Here is a 17,913-nt window from a genome sequence, read left to right on the forward strand (position 1 = left end):
GATATTTCTTTCTGTATACATGACATTGAAAGCATTGGCAGAACAGGAAGATTGTGCTTTTCTCCAAAACCACTTTCACGGTGATTTTTGGTTAAATTTCACCCGATATCCACAACAATTTGTCCAGATACTCCTGGATGAAAACAAAACTATCTGGTGTGTTGTGGCTATCTCAATCCCAGATCTTGCTACAGCCTCTGTGTGTGTTTGTGTTTTCTGGACATTCTCTATGGACTTTACGGTTTTGAATGCATTGTAGCATGTAAGTTTTTTGTATTCAGCTGGCAAACGCTAATTGGTTCCACCTGGAGTCAAATCCTCCACACATTCGAGTTTTCTAGGAAGAAAGCTTCAGAAACCTGAGAAAACATGATATTTCTTTCTGTCAACATGACAGTGGATGCATTTGCCGAACAGGAAGATTGTGCTTTTCTCCAAAACCACTTTCACGGTGATTTTTGGTTAAATTTCACCCGAAATCCACAACAGTTTGTCCAGATACTCCTGGATGAAAACAAAACTATCTGGTGTGTTGTGGCTATCTCAATCCCAGATCTTGCTACAGCCTCTGTGTGTGTTTGTGTTTTCTGGACATTCTCTATGGACTTTACGGTTTTGAATGCATTTTAGCATGGAAGTTTTTTGTTTTCAGCTGGCAAACGCTAATTGATTTCACCTGGAGTCAAATCCTGCACACATTCGAGTTTTCTAGCAAGAAAGCTTCAGAAACCTGAGAAAACATGATATTTCTTTCTGTAAACATGACCGTGGATGCATTTGCCGAACAGGAAGATTGTGCTTTTCTCCAAAACCACTTTCACGGTGATTTTTGGTTAAATTTCACCCGTAATCCACAACAGTTTGTCCAGATACTCCTGGATGAAAACAAAACTATCTGGTGTGTTGTGGCTATCTCAATCCCAGATCTTGCTACAGCCTCTGTGTGTGTTTGTGTTTTCTGGACATTCTCTATGGACTTTACAGTTTTGAATGCATTTTCGCAGTTAAGTTTTTTGTTTTCAGCTGGCAAACCCTAATTGGTTCCACCTGGAGTCAAATCCTCCACAAATTCGAGTTTTCTAGGAAAAAAGCTTCAGAAACCTGAGAAAACATGATATTTCTTTCTGTAAACATGACAGTGGATGCATTTGCCGAACAGGAAGATTGTGCTTTTCTCCAAAACCACTTTCACGGTGATTTTTGGTTTAATTTCACCCGAAATCCACAACAGTTTGTACAGATACTCCTGGATGAAAACAAAACTATCTGGTGTGTTGTGGCTATCCCAATCCCAGATCTTGCTACAGCCTCTGTGTGTGTTTGTGTTTTCTGGACATTCTCTATGGACTTTACAGTTTTGAATGCATTTTCGCAGGTAAGTTTTTTGTTTTCAGCTGGCAAACGCTAATTGGTTCCACCTGGAGTCAAATCCTCCACAAATTCGAGTTTTCTATGAAAAAAGCTTCAGAAACCTGAGAAAACATGATATTTCTTTCTGTAAACATGACAGTGGATGCATTTGCCGAACAGGAAGATTGTCCTTTTCTCCAAAACCACTTTCACGGTGATTTTTGGTTAAATTTCACCCGAAATCCACAAGTTGTCCAGATACTCCTGGATGAAAACAAAACTATCTGGTGTGTTGTGGCTATCTCAATCCCAGATCTTGCTACAGCCTCTGTGTGTGTTTGTGTTTTCTGGACATTCTCTATGGACTTTACGGTTTTGAATGCATTTTAGCATGGAAGTTTTTTGTTTTCAGCTGGCAAACGCTAATTGGTTCCACCTGGAGTCAAATCCTCCGCACATTCGAGTTTTCTAGGAAGAAAGCTTCAGAAACCTGAGAAAACATGATATTTCTTTCTGTATACATGACATTGAAAGCATTGGCCGAACAGGAAGATTGTGCTTTTCTCCAAAACCACTTTCACGGTGATTTTTGGTTAAATTTCACCCGATATCCACAACAATTTGTCCAGATACTCCTGGATGAAAACAAAACTATCTGGTGTGTTGTGGCTATCTCAATCCCAGATCTTGCTACAGCCTCTGTGTGTGTTTGTGTTTTCTGGACATTCTCTATGGACTTTACGGTTTTGAATGCATTGTAGCATGTAAGTTTTTTGTATTCAGCTGGCAAACGCTAATTGGTTCCACCTGGAGTCAAATCCTCCACACATTAAGGTTTTCTAGGACGAAAGCTTCAGAAACCTGAGAAAACATGATATTTCTTTCTGTAAACATGACAGAGGATGCATTTGCCGAACAGGAAGATTGTGCTTTTCTCCAAAACCACTTTCACGGTGATTTTTGGTTAAATTTCACCCGAAATCCACAACAGTTTGTCCAGTTACTCCTGGATGAAAACAAAACTATCTGGTGAGTTGTGGCTATCTCAATCCCAGATCTTGCTACAGCCTCTGTGTGTGTTTGTGTTTTCTGGACATTCTCTATGGACTTTACAGTTTTGAATGCATTTTCGCAGTTAAGTTTTTTGTTTTCAGCTGGAAAACGCTAACTGGTTCCACCTGGATTCAAATCCTCCACAAATTCGAGTTTTCTAGGAAAAAAGCTTCAGAAACCTGAGAAAACATGATATTTCTTTCTGTAAACATGACAGTGGATGCATTTGCCGAACAGGAAGATTGTGCTTTTCTCCAAAATCACTTTCACGGTGATTTTTTTTTAAATTTCACCCGAAATCCACAACAGTTTGTCCAGATACTCCTGGATGAAAACAAAACTATCTGGTGTGTTGTGGCTATCCCAATCCCAGATCTTGCTACAGCCTCTGTGTGTGTTTGTGTTTTCTGGACATTCTCTATGGACTTTACAGTTTTGAATGCATTTTCGCAGGTAAGTTTTTTGTTTTCAGCTGGCAAACGCTAATTGGTTCCACCTGGAGTCAAATCCTCCACAAATTCGAGTTTTCTATGAAAAAAGCTTCAGAAACCTGAGAAAACATGATATTTCTTTCTGTAAACATGACAGTGGATGCATTTGCCGAACAGGAAGATTGTCCTTTTCTCCAAAACCACTTTCACGGTGATTTTTGGTTAAATTTCACCCGAAATCCACAAGTTGTCCAGATACTCCTGGATGAAAACAAAACTATCTGGTGTGTTGTGGCTATCTCAATCCCAGATCTTGCTACAGCCTCTGTGTGTGTTTGTGTTTTCTGGACATTCTCTATGGACTTTACGGTTTTGAATGCATTTTAGCATGGAAGTTTTTTGTTTTCAGCTGGCAAACGCTAATTGGTTCCACCTGGAGTCAAATCCTCCGCACATTCGAGTTTTCTAGGAAGAAAGCTTCAGAAACCTGAGAAAACATGATATTTCTTTCTGTATACATGACATTGAAAGCATTGGCCGAACAGGAAGATTGTGCTTTTCTCCAAAACCACTTTCACGGTGATTTTTGGTTAAATTTCACCCGATATCCACAACAATTTGTCCAGATACTCCTGGATGAAAACAAAACTATCTGGTGTGTTGTGGCTATCTCAATCCCAGATCTTGCTACAGCCTCTGTGTGTGTTTGTGTTTTCTGGACATTCTCTATGGACTTTACGGTTTTGAATGCATTGTAGCATGTAAGTTTTTTGTATTCAGCTGGCAAACGCTAATTGGTTCCACCTGGAGTCAAATCCTCCACACATTCGAGTTTTCTAGGAAGAAAGCTTCAGAAACCTGAGAAAACATGATATTTCTTTCTGTAAACATGACAGTGGATGCATTTGCCGAACAGGAAGATTGTGCTTTTCTCCAAAACCACTTTCACGGTGATTTTTGGTTAAATTTCACCCGAAATCCACAACAGTTTGTACTGATACTCCTGGATGAAAACAAAACTATCTGGTGTGTTGTGGCTATCTCAATCCCAGATCTTGCTACAGCCTCTGTGTGTGTTTGTGTTTTCTGGACATTCTCTATAGACTTTACAGTTTTGAATGCATTTTCACAGGTAAGTTTTTTTTTTTTTTTTCAGCTGGGAAACGCTAATTGGTTCCACCTGGAGTCAAATCCTCCACACATTCGAGTTTTCTAGGACGAAAGCTTCAGAAACCTGAGAAAACATGATATTTCTTTCTGTAAACATGACACTGGTTGTATTTGTAAACAGGAAGATTGTGCTTTTCTCCAAAACCACTTTCATGGTGATTTTTGGTTAAATTGCACCCGAAATCCACACCAAATTCTCCAGATACTCCTGGATGAAAACAAAACTATCTGGTGTGTTGTGGCTATCTCAATCCCAGATCTTGATACACCCTCTGTGTGTATTTGTGTTTTCTGGACATTCTCTATGGACTTTACGGTTTTGAATGCATTTTAGCATGGAAGTTTTTTGTTTTCAGCTGGCAAACGCTAATTGGTTCCACCTGGAGTCAAATCCTCCACACATTTGAGTTTTCTAGGAAGAAAGCTTCAGAAACCTGAGAAAACATGATATTTCTTTCTGTAAACATGACATTGAAAGCATTGGCCGAACAGGAAGATTGTGCTTTTCTCCAAAACCACTTTCACGGTGATTTTTGGTTAAATTGCACCCGATATCCACAACAATTTGTCCAGATACTCCTGGATGAAAACAAAACTATCTGGTGTGTTGTGGCTATCTCAATCCCAGATCTTGCTACAGCCTCTGTGTGTGTTTGTGTTTTTTGGACATTCTCCATGGACTTTACGGTTTTGAATGCATTGTAGCATGTAAGTTTTTTGTATTCAGCTGGCAAACGCTAATTGGTTCCACCTGGAGTCAAATCCTGCACACATTCGAGTTTTCTAGCAAGAAAGCTTCAGAAACCTGAGAAAACATGATATTTCTTTCTGTAAACATGACAGTGGATGCATTTGCCGAACAGGAAGATTGTGCTTTTCTCCAAAACCACTTTCACGGTGATTTTTGGTTAAATTTCACCCGAAATCCACAACAGTTTGTCCAGATACTCCTGGGTGAAAACAAAACTATCTGGTGTGTTGTGGCTATCTCAATCCCAGATCTTGCTACAGCCTCTGTGTGTGTTTGTGTTTTCTGGACATTCTCTATGGACTTTACAGTTTTGAATGCATTTTCGCAGGTAAGTTTTTTGTTTTCAGCTGGAAAACGCTAATTGGTTCCACCTGGAGTCAAATCCTCCACAAATTCGAGTTTTCTAGGAAAAAAGCTTCAGAAACCTGAGAAAACATGATATTTCTTTCTGTAAACATGACAGTGGATGAATTTGCCGAACAGGAAGATTGTGCTTTTCTCCAAAACCACTTTCACGGTGATTTTTGGTTAAATTTCACCCGAAATCCACAAGTTGTCCAGATACTCCTGGATGGAAACAAAACTATCTGGTGTGTTGTGGCTATCTCAATCCCAGATCTTGCTACAGCCTCTGTGTGTGTTTGTGTTTTCTGGACATTCTCTATAGACTTTACAGTTTTGAATGCATTTTCACAGGTAAGTTTTTTTTTTTTTTCAGCTGGGAAACGCTAATTGGTTCCACCTGGAGTCAAATCCTCCACACATTCGAGTTTTCTAGGACGAAAGCTTCAGAAACCTGAGAAAACATGATATTTCTTTCTGTAAACATGACACTGGTTGTATTTGTAAACAGGAAGATTGTGCTTTTCTCCAAAACCACTTTCATGGTGATTTTTGGTTAAATTGCACCCGAAATCCACACCAAATTCTCCAGATACTCCTGGATGAAAACAAAACTATCTGGTGTGTTGTGGCTATCTCAATCCCAGATCTTGATACACCCTCTGTGTGTATTTGTGTTTTCTGGACATTCTCTATGGACTTTACGGTTTTGAATGCATTTTAGCATGGAAGTTTTTTGTTTTCAGCTGGCAAACGCTAATTGGTTCCACCTGGAGTCAAATCCTCCACACATTTGAGTTTTCTAGGAAGAAAGCTTCAGAAACCTGAGAAAACATGATATTTCTTTCTGTAAACATGACAGTGGATGCATTTGCCGAACAGGAAGATTGTGCTTTTCTCCAAAACCACTTTCACGGTGATTTTTGGTTAAATTGCACCCGATATCCACAACAATTTGTCCAGATACTCCTGGATGAAAACAAAACTATCTGGTGTGTTGTGGCTATCTCAATCCCAGATCTTGCTACAGCCTCTGTGTGTGTTTGTGTTTTCTGGACATTCTCTATGGACTTTACGGTTTTGAAGGCATTGTAGCATGTGAGTTCTTTGTATTCAGCTGGCAAACGCTAATTGGTTCCACCTGGAGTCAAATCCTCCACACATTCGAGTTTTCTAGGAAGAAAGCTTCAGAAACCTGAGAAAACATGATATTTCTTTCTGTCAACATGACAGTGGATGCATTTGCCGAACAGGAAGATTGTGCTTTTCTCCAAACCACTTTCACGGTGATTTTTGGTTAAATTTCACCCGAAATCCACAACAAGTTGTCCAGATACTCCTGGATGGAAACAAAACTATCTGGTGTGTTGTGGATATCTCAATCCCAGATCTTGCTACAGCCTCTGTGTGTGTTTGTGTTTTCTGGACATTCTCTATGGACTTTACGGTTTTGAATGCATTTTCACATGTAAGTTTTTTTTTTTTTTTCAGCTGGCAAACGCTAATTGGTTCCACCTGGAGTCAAATCCTCCACACATTCGAGTTTTCTAGGAAGAAAGCTTCAGCAACCTGAGAAAACATGATATTTCTTTCTGTAAACATGACAGTGGATGCATTTGCCGAACAGGAAGATTGTGCTTTTTTCCAAAACCACTTTCACGGTGATTTTTGGTTAAATTTCACCCGAAATTCACAACAGTTTGTCCAGATACTCCTGGATGAAAACAAAACTATCTGGTGTGTTGTGGCTATCTCAATCCCAGATCTTGCTACAGCCTCTGTGTGTGTTTGTGTTTTCTGGACATTCTCTATGGACTTTACAGTTTTGAATGCATTTTCGCAGGTAAGTTTTTTGTTTTCAGCTGGCAAACGCTAATTGGTTCCACCTGGAGTCAAATCCTCCACACATTCGAGTTTTCTAGGAAGAAAGCTTCAGAAACCTGAGAAAACATGATATTTCTTTCTGTAAACATGACAGTGGATGCATTTGCCGAACAGGAAGATTGTGCTTTTCTCCAAAACCACTTTCACGGTGATTTTTGGTTAAATTGCACCCGATATCCACAACAATTTGTCCAGATACTCCTGGATGAAAACAAAACTATCTGGTGTGTTGTGGCTATCTCAATCCCAGATCTTGCTACAGCCTCTGTGTGTGTTTGTGTTTTCTGGACATTCTCTATGGACTTTACGGTTTTGAAGGCATTGTAGCATGTGAGTTCTTTGTATTCAGCTGGCAAACGCTAATTGGTTCCACCTGGAGTCAAATCCTCCACACATTCGAGTTTTCTAGGAAGAAAGCTTCAGAAACCTGAGAAAACATGATATTTCTTTCTGTCAACATGACAGTGGATGCATTTGCCGAACAGGAAGATTGTGCTTTTCTCCAAACCACTTTCACGGTGATTTTTGGTTAAATTTCACCCGAAATCCACAACAAGTTGTCCAGATACTCCTGGATGGAAACAAAACTATCTGGTGTGTTGTGGATATCTCAATCCCAGATCTTGCTACAGCCTCTGTGTGTGTTTGTGTTTTCTGGACATTCTCTATGGACTTTACGGTTTTGAATGCATTTTCACATGTAAGTTTTTTTTTTTTTTTCAGCTGGCAAACGCTAATTGGTTCCACCTGGAGTCAAATCCTCCACACATTCGAGTTTTCTAGGAAGAAAGCTTCAGAAACCTGAGAAAACATGATATTTCTTTCTGTAAACATGACAGTGGATGCATTTGCCGAACAGGAAGATTGTGCTTTTTTCCAAAACCACTTTCACGGTGATTTTTGGTTAAATTTCACCCGAAATTCACAACAGTTTGTCCAGATACTCCTGGATGAAAACAAAACTATCTGGTGTGTTGTGGCTATCTCAATCCCAGATCTTGCTACAGCCTCTGTGTGTGTTTGTGTTTTCTGGACATTCTCTATGGACTTTACAGTTTTGAATGCATTTTCGCAGGTAAGTTTTTTGTTTTCAGCTGGCAAACGCTAATTGGTTCCACCTGGAGTCAAATCCTCCACACATTCGAGTTTTCTAGGAAGAAAGCTTCAGAAACCTGAGAAAACATGATATTTCTTTCTGTAAACATGACAGTGGATGCATTTGCCGAACAGGAAGATTGTGCTTTTCTCCAAAACCACTTTCACGGTGATTTTTGGTTAAATTTCACCTGAAATCCACAACAGTTTGTCCAGATACTCCTGGATGAAAACAAAACTATCTGGTGTGTTGTGGCTATCTCAATCCCAGATCTTGCTACAGCCTCTGTGTGTGTTTGTGTTTTCTGGACATTCTCTATAGACTTTACGGTTTTGAATGCATTTTCGCAGGTAAGTTTTTTTTTTTTTTCAGCTGGCAAACGCTAATTGGTTCCACCTGGAGTCAAATCCTCCACACATTCGAGTTTTCTAGGAAGAAAGCTTCAGAAACCTGAGAAAACATGATATTTCTTTCTGTATACATGACATTGAAAGCATTGGCCGAACAGGAAGATTGTGCTTTTCTCCAAAACCACTTTCACGGTGATTTTTGGTTACATTGCACCCGATATCCACAACAATTTGTCCAGATACTCCTGGATGAAAACAAAACTATCTGGTGTGTTGTGGCTATCTCAATCCCAGATCTTGCTACAGCCTCTGTGTGTGTTTGTGTTTTCTGGACATTCTCTATGGACTTTACGGTTTTGAATGCATTTTCACATGTAAGTTTTTTGTATTCAGCTGGCAAACGCTAATTGGTTCCACCTGGAGTCAAATCCTCCACACATTCGAGTTTTCTAGCAAGAAAGCTTCAGAAACCTGAGAAAACATGATATTTCTTTCTGTAAACATGACAGTGGATGCATTTGCCGAACAGGAAGATTGTGCTTTTCTCCAAAACCACTTTCACGGTGATTTTTGGTTAAATTTCACCCAAAATCCACAACAGTTTGTCCAGATACTCCTGGATGAAAACAAAACTATCTGGTGTGTTGTGGATATCTCAATCCCAGATCTTGCTACAGCCTCTGTGTGTGTTTGTGTTTTCTGGACATTCTCTATGGACTTTACGGTTTTGAATGCATTTTCACATGTAAGTTTTTTTTTTTTTCAGCTGGCAAACGCTAATTGGTTCCACCTGGAGTCAAATCCTCCACACATTCGAGTTTTCTAGGAAGAAAGCTTCAGAAACCTGAGAAAACATGATATTTCTTTCTGTATACATGACATTGAAAGCATTGGCCGAACAGGAAGATTGTGCTTTTCTCCAAAACCACTTTCACGGTGATTTTTGGTTAAATTTCACCCGAAATCCACAACAGTTTGTCCAGATACTCCTGGATGAAAACAAAACTATCTGGTGTGTTGTGGCTATCTCAATCCCAGATCTTGCTACAGCCTCTGTGTGTGTTTGTGTTTTCTGGACATTCTCTATAGACTTTACGGTTTTGAATGCATTTTCGCAGGTAAGTTTTTTTTTTTTTCAGCTGGCAAACGCTAATTGGTTCCACCTGGAGTCAAATCCTCCACACATTCGAGTTTTCTAGGAAGAAAGCTTCAGAAACCTGAGAAAACATGATATTTCTTTCTGTATACATGACATTGAAAGCATTGGCCGAACAGGAAGATTGTGCTTTTCTCCAAAACCACTTTCACGGTGATTTTTGGTTACATTGCACCCGATATCCACAACAATTTGTCCAGATACTCCTGGATGAAAACAAAACTATCTGGTGTGTTGTGGCTATCTCAATCCCAGATCTTGCTACAGCCTCTGTGTGTGTTTGTGTTTTCTGGACATTCTCTATGGACTTTACGGTTTTGAATGCATTTTCACATGTAAGTTTTTTGTATTCAGCTGGCAAACGCTAATTGGTTCCACCTGGAGTCAAATCCTCCACACATTCGAGTTTTCTAGCATGAAAGCTTCAGAAACCTGAGAAAACATGATATTTCTTTCTGTAAACATGACAGTGGATGCATTTGCCGAACAGGAAGATTGTGCTTTTCTCCAAAACCACTTTCACGGTGATTTTTGGTTAAATTTCACCCAAAATCCACAACAGTTTGTCCAGATACTCCTGGATGAAAACAAAACTATCTGGTGTGTTGTGGATATCTCAATCCCAGATCTTGCTACAGCCTCTGTGTGTGTTTGTGTTTTCTGGACATTCTCTATGGACTTTACGGTTTTGAATGCATTTTCACATGTAAGTTTTTTTTTTTTTTCAGCTGGCAAACGCTAATTGGTTCCACCTGGAGTCAAATCCTCCACACATTCGAGTTTTCTAGGAAGAAAGCTTCAGAAACCTGAGAAAACATGATATTTCTTTCTGTATACATGACATTGAAAGCATTGGCCGAACAGGAAGATTGTGCTTTTCTCCAAAACCACTTTCACGGTGATTTTTGGTTAAATTTCACCCGAAATCCACAACAGTTTGTCCAGATACTCCTGGATGAAAACAAAACTATCTGGTGTGTTGTGGCTATCTCAATCCCAGATCTTGCTACAGCCTCTGTGTGTGTTTGTGTTTTCTGGACATTCTCTATAGACTTTACGGTTTTGAATGCATGTTCGCAGGTAAGTTTTTTTTTTTTTTTTTCAGCTGGCAAACGCTAATTGGTTCCACCTGGAGTCAAATCCTCCACACATTCGAGTTTTCTAGGAAGAAAGCTTCAGAAACCTGAGAAAACATGATATTTCTTTCTGTATACATGACATTGAAAGCATTGGCCGAACAGGAAGATTGTGCTTTTCTCCAAAACCACTTTCACGGTGATTTTTGGTTACATTGCACCCGATATCCACAACAATTTGTCCAGATACTCCTGGATGAAAACAAAACTATCTGGTGTGTTGTGGCTATCTCAATCCCAGATCTTGCTACAGCCTCTGTGTGTGTTTGTGTTTTCTGGACATTCTCTATGGACTTTACGGTTTTGAATGCATTTTCACATGTAAGTTTTTTGTATTCAGCTGGCAAACGCTAATTGGTTCCACCTGGAGTCAAATCCTCCACACATTCGAGTTTTCTAGGAAGAAAGCTTCAGAAACCTGAGAAAACATGATATTTCTTTCTGTAAACATGACAGTGGATGCATTTGCCGAACAGGAAGATTGTGCTTTTCTCCAAAACCACTTTCACGGTGATTTTTGGTTACATTTCACCCGAAATCCACAACAGTTTGTCCAGATACTCCTGGATGAAAACAAAACTATCTGGTGTGTTGTGGATATCTCAATCCCAGATCTTGCTACAGCCTCTGTGTGTGTTTGTGTTTTCTGGACATTCTCTATGGACTTTACGGTTTTGAATGCATTTTCACATGTAAGTTTTTTTTTTTTTCAGCTGGCAAACGCTAATTGGTTCCACCTGGAGTCAAATCCTCCACACATTCGAGTTTTCTAGGAAGAAAGCTTCAGAAACCTGAGAAAACATGATATTTCTTTCTGTATACATGACATTGAAAGCATTGGCCGAACAGGAAGATTGTGCTTTTCTCCAAAACCACTTTCACGGTGATTTTTGGTTACATTGCACCCGATATCCACAACAATTTGTCCAGATACTCCTGGATGAAAACAAAACTATCTGGTGTGTTGTGGCTATCTCAATCCCAGATCTTGCTACAGCCTCTGTGTGTGTTTGTGTTTTCTGGACATTCTCTATGGACTTTACGGTTTTGAATGCATTTTCACATGTAAGTTTTTTGTATTCAGCTGGCAAACGCTAATTGGTTCCACCTGGAGTCAAATCCTCCACACATTCGAGTTTTCTAGCAAGAAAGCTTCAGAAACCTGAGAAAACATGATATTTCTTTCTGTAAACATGACAGTGGATGCATTTGCCGAACAGGAAGATTGTGCTTTTCTCCAAAACCACTTTCACGGTGATTTTTGGTTAAATTTCACCCAAAATCCACAACAGTTTGTCCAGATACTCCTGGATGAAAACAAAACTATCTGGTGTGTTGTGGATATCTCAATCCCAGATCTTGCTACAGCCTCTGTGTGTGTTTGTGTTTTCTGGACATTCTCTATGGACTTTACGGTTTTGAATGCATTTTCACATGTAAGTTTTTTTTTTTTTCAGCTGGCAAACGCTAATTGGTTCCACCTGGAGTCAAATCCTCCACACATTCGAGTTTTCTAGGAAGAAAGCTTCAGAAACCTGAGAAAACATGATATTTCTTTCTGTATACATGACATTGAAAGCATTGGCCGAACAGGAAGATTGTGCTTTTCTCCAAAACCACTTTCACGGTGATTTTTGGTTAAATTTCACCCGAAATCCACAACAGTTTGTCCAGATACTCCTGGATGAAAACAAAACTATCTGGTGTGTTGTGGCTATCTCAATCCCAGATCTTGCTACAGCCTCTGTGTGTGTTTGTGTTTTCTGGACATTCTCTATAGACTTTACGGTTTTGAATGCATTTTCGCAGGTAAGTTTTTTTTTTTTTCAGCTGGCAAACGCTAATTGGTTCCACCTGGAGTCAAATCCTCCACACATTCGAGTTTTCTAGGAAGAAAGCTTCAGAAACCTGAGAAAACATGATATTTCTTTCTGTATACATGACATTGAAAGCATTGGCCGAACAGGAAGATTGTGCTTTTCTCCAAAACCACTTTCACGGTGATTTTTGGTTACATTGCACCCGATATCCACAACAATTTGTCCAGATACTCCTGGATGAAAACAAAACTATCTGGTGTGTTGTGGCTATCTCAATCCCAGATCTTGCTACAGCCTCTGTGTGTGTTTGTGTTTTCTGGACATTCTCTATGGACTTTACGGTTTTGAATGCATTTTCACATGTAAGTTTTTTGTATTCAGCTGGCAAACGCTAATTGGTTCCACCTGGAGTCAAATCCTCCACACATTCGAGTTTTCTAGCATGAAAGCTTCAGAAACCTGAGAAAACATGATATTTCTTTCTGTAAACATGACAGTGGATGCATTTGCCGAACAGGAAGATTGTGCTTTTCTCCAAAACCACTTTCACGGTGATTTTTGGTTAAATTTCACCCAAAATCCACAACAGTTTGTCCAGATACTCCTGGATGAAAACAAAACTATCTGGTGTGTTGTGGATATCTCAATCCCAGATCTTGCTACAGCCTCTGTGTGTGTTTGTGTTTTCTGGACATTCTCTATGGACTTTACGGTTTTGAATGCATTTTCACATGTAAGTTTTTTTTTTTTTTCAGCTGGCAAACGCTAATTGGTTCCACCTGGAGTCAAATCCTCCACACATTCGAGTTTTCTAGGAAGAAAGCTTCAGAAACCTGAGAAAACATGATATTTCTTTCTGTATACATGACATTGAAAGCATTGGCCGAACAGGAAGATTGTGCTTTTCTCCAAAACCACTTTCACGGTGATTTTTGGTTAAATTTCACCCGAAATCCACAACAGTTTGTCCAGATACTCCTGGATGAAAACAAAACTATCTGGTGTGTTGTGGCTATCTCAATCCCAGATCTTGCTACAGCCTCTGTGTGTGTTTGTGTTTTCTGGACATTCTCTATAGACTTTACGGTTTTGAATGCATGTTCGCAGGTAAGTTTTTTTTTTTTTTTTTCAGCTGGCAAACGCTAATTGGTTCCACCTGGAGTCAAATCCTCCACACATTCGAGTTTTCTAGGAAGAAAGCTTCAGAAACCTGAGAAAACATGATATTTCTTTCTGTATACATGACATTGAAAGCATTGGCCGAACAGGAAGATTGTGCTTTTCTCCAAAACCACTTTCACGGTGATTTTTGGTTACATTGCACCCGATATCCACAACAATTTGTCCAGATACTCCTGGATGAAAACAAAACTATCTGGTGTGTTGTGGCTATCTCAATCCCAGATCTTGCTACAGCCTCTGTGTGTGTTTGTGTTTTCTGGACATTCTCTATGGACTTTACGGTTTTGAATGCATTTTCACATGTAAGTTTTTTGTATTCAGCTGGCAAACGCTAATTGGTTCCACCTGGAGTCAAATCCTCCACACATTCGAGTTTTCTAGGAAGAAAGCTTCAGAAACCTGAGAAAACATGATATTTCTTTCTGTAAACATGACAGTGGATGCATTTGCCGAACAGGAAGATTGTGCTTTTCTCCAAAACCACTTTCACGGTGATTTTTGGTTACATTTCACCCAAAATCCACAACAATTTGTCCAGACACTCCTGGATGAAAACAAAACTATCTGGTGTGTTGTGGATATCTCAATCCCAGATCTTGCTACAGCCTCTGTGTGTGTTTGTGTTTTCTGGACATTCTCTATGGACTTTACGGTTTTGAATGCATTTTCACATGTAAGTTTTTTTTTTTTTTCAGCTGGCAAACGCTAATTGGTTCCACCTGGAGTCAAATCCTCCACACATTCGAGTTTTCTAGGAAGAAAGCTTCAGAAACCTGAGAAAACATGATATTTCTTTCTGTATACATGACATTGAAAGCATTGGCCGAACAGGAAGATTGTGCTTTTCTCCAAAACCACTTTCACGGTGATTTTTGGTTACATTGCACCCGATATCCACAACAATTTGTCCAGATACTCCTGGATGAAAACAAAACTATCTGGTGTGTTGTGGCTATCTCAATCCCAGATCTTGCTACAGCCTCTGTGTGTGTTTGTGTTTTCTGGACATTCTCTATGGACTTTACAGTTTTGAATGCATTTTCGCAGGTAAGTTTTTTGTATTCAGCTGGCAAACGCTAATTGGTTCCACCTGGAGTCAAATCCTGCACACATTCGAGTTTTCTAGCAAGAAAGCTTCAGAAACCTGAGAAAACATGATATTTCTTTCTGTAAACATGACAGTGGATGCATTTGCCGAACAGGAAGATTGTGCTTTTCTCCAAAACCACTTTCACGGTGATTTTTGGTTAAATTTCACCCGAAATCCACAACAGTTTGTCCAGATACTCCTGGATGAAAACAAAACTATCTGGTGTGTTGTGGCTATCTCAATCCCAGATCTTGCTACAGCCTCTGTGTGTGTTTGTGTTTTCTGGACATTCTCTATGGACTTTACAGTTTTGAATGCATTTTCGCAGGTAAGTTTTTTGTTTTCAGCTGGAAAACGCTAATTGGTTCCACCTGGAGTCAAATCCTGCACACTTTCGAGTTTTCTAGCAAGAAAGCTTCAGAAACCTGAGAAAACATGATATTTCTTTCTGTAAACATGACAGTGGATGAATTTGCCGAACAGGAAGATTGTGCTTTTCTCCAAAACCACTTTCACGGTGATTTTTGGTTAAATTTCACCCGAAATCCACAAGTTGTCCAGATACTCCTGGATGGAAACAAAACTATCTGGTGTGTTGTGGCTATCTCAATCCCAGATCTTGCTACAGCCTCTGTGTGTGTTTGTGTTTTCTGGACATTCTCTATAGACTTTACAGTTTTGAATGCATTTTCACAGGTAAGTTTTTTTTTTTTTTTCAGCTGGCAAACGCTAATTGGTTCCACCTGGAGTCAAATCCTCCACACATTCGAGTTTTCTAGGACGAAAGCTTCAGAAACCTGAGAAAACATGATATTTCTTTCTGTAAACATGACACTGGTTGTATTTGTAAACAGGAAGATTGTGCTTTTCTCCAAAACCACTTTCATGGTGATTTTTGGTTAAATTGCACCCGAAATCCACACCAAATTCTCCAGATACTCCTGGATGAAAACAAAACTATCTGGTGTGTTGTGGCTATCTCAATCCCAGATCTTGCTACAGCCTCTGTGTGTATTTGTGTTTTCTGGACATTCTCTATGGACTTTACGGTTTTGAATGCATTTTAGCATGGAAGTTTTTTGTTTTCAGCTGGCAAACGCTAATTGGTTCCACCTGGAGTCAAATCCTCCACACATTTGAGTTTTCTAGGAAGAAAGCTTCAGAAACCTGAGAAAACATGATATTTCTTTCTGTAAACATGACAGTGGATGCATTTGCCGAACAGGAAGATTGTGCTTTTCTCCAAAACCACTTTCACGGTGATTTTTGGTTAAATTGCACCCGATATCCACAACAATTTGTCCAGATACTCCTGGATGAAAACAAAACTATCTGGTGTGTTGTGGCTATCTCAATCCCAGATCTTGCTACAGCCTCTGTGTGTGTTTGTGTTTTCTGGACATTCTCTATGGACTTTACGGTTTTGAAGGCATTGTAGCATGTGAGTTCTTTGTATTCAGCTGGCAAACGCTAATTGGTTCCACCTGGAGTCAAATCCTCCACACATTCGAGTTTTCTAGGAAGAAAGCTTCAGAAACCTGAGAAAACATGATATTTCTTTCTGTCAACATGACAGTGGATGCATTTGCCGAACAGGAAGATTGTGCTTTTCTCCAAACCACTTTCACGGAGATTTTTGGTTAAATTTCACCCGAAATCCACAACAAGTTGTCCAGATACTCCTGGATGGAAACAAAACTATCTGGTGTGTTGTGGATATCTCAATCCCAGATCTTGCTACAGCCTCTGTGTGTGTTTGTGTTTTCTGGACATTCTCTATGGACTTTACGGTTTTGAATGCATTTTCACATGTAAGTTTTTTTTTTTTTTCAGCTGGCAAACGCTAATTGGTTCCACCTGGAGTCAAATCCTCCACACATTCGAGTTTTCTAGGAAGAAAGCTTCAGAAACCTGAGAAAACATGATATTTCTTTCTGTAAACATGACAGTGGATGCATTTGCCGAACAGGAAGATTGTTCTTTTCTCCAAAACCACTTTCACGGTGATTTTTGGTTAAATTTCACCCGAAATCCACAACAGTTTGTCCAGATACTCCTGGATGAAAACAAAACTATCTGGTGTGTTGTGGCTATCTCAATCCCAGATCTTGCTACAGCCTCTGTGTGTGTTTGTGTTTTCTGGACATTCTCTATGGACTTTACAGTTTTGAATGCATTTTCGCAGGTAAGTTTTTTGTTTTCAGCTGGAAAACGCTAATTGGTTCCACCTGGAGTCAAATCCTCCACACATTCGAGTTTTCTAGGAAGAAAGCTTCAGAAACCTGAGAAAACATGATATTTCTTTCTGTAAACATGACAGTGGATGCATTTGCCGAACAGGAAGATTGTCCTTTTCTCCAAAACCACTTTCACGGTGATTTTTGGTTAAATTTCACCCGAAATCCACAACAGTTTGTCCAGATACTCCTGGATGAAAACAAAACTATCTGGTGTGTTGTGGCTATCTCAATCCCAGATCTTGCTACAGCCTCTGTGTGTGTTTGTGTTTTCTGGACATTCTCTATGGACTTTACAGTTTTGAATGCATTTTCACAGGTAAGTTTTTTGTTTTCAGCTGGCAAACGCTAATTGGTTCCACCTGGAGTCAAATCCTCCACAAATTCGAGTTTTCTAGGAAGAAAGCTTCAGAAACCTGAGAAAACATGATATTTCTTTCTGTAAACATGACAGTGGATGCATTTGCCGAACAGGAAGATTGTGCTTTTCTCCAAACCACTTTCACGGTGATTTTTGGTTACATTGCACCCGATATCCACAACAATTTGTCCAGATACTCCTGGATGAAAACAAAACTATCTGGTGTGTTGTGGCTATCTCAATCCCAGATCTTGCTACAGCCTCTGTGTGTGTTTGTGTTTTCTGGACATTCTCTATGGACTTTACGGTTTTGAATGCATTTTAGCATGGAAGTTTTTTGTTTTCAGCTGGCAAACGCTAATTGGTTCCACCTGGAGTCAAATCCTCCGCACATTCGAGTTTTCTAGGAAGAAAGCTTCAGAAACCTGAGAAAACATGATATTTCTTTCTGTATACATGACATTGAATGCATTGGCCGAACAGGAAGATTGTGCTTTTCTCCAA

Source organism: Oryctolagus cuniculus, chromosome 6 (genome assembly GCF_964237555.1).
Source record: "Oryctolagus cuniculus chromosome 6, mOryCun1.1, whole genome shotgun sequence".
In the NCBI taxonomy this organism is placed as follows: domain Eukaryota; kingdom Metazoa; phylum Chordata; class Mammalia; order Lagomorpha; family Leporidae; genus Oryctolagus; species Oryctolagus cuniculus.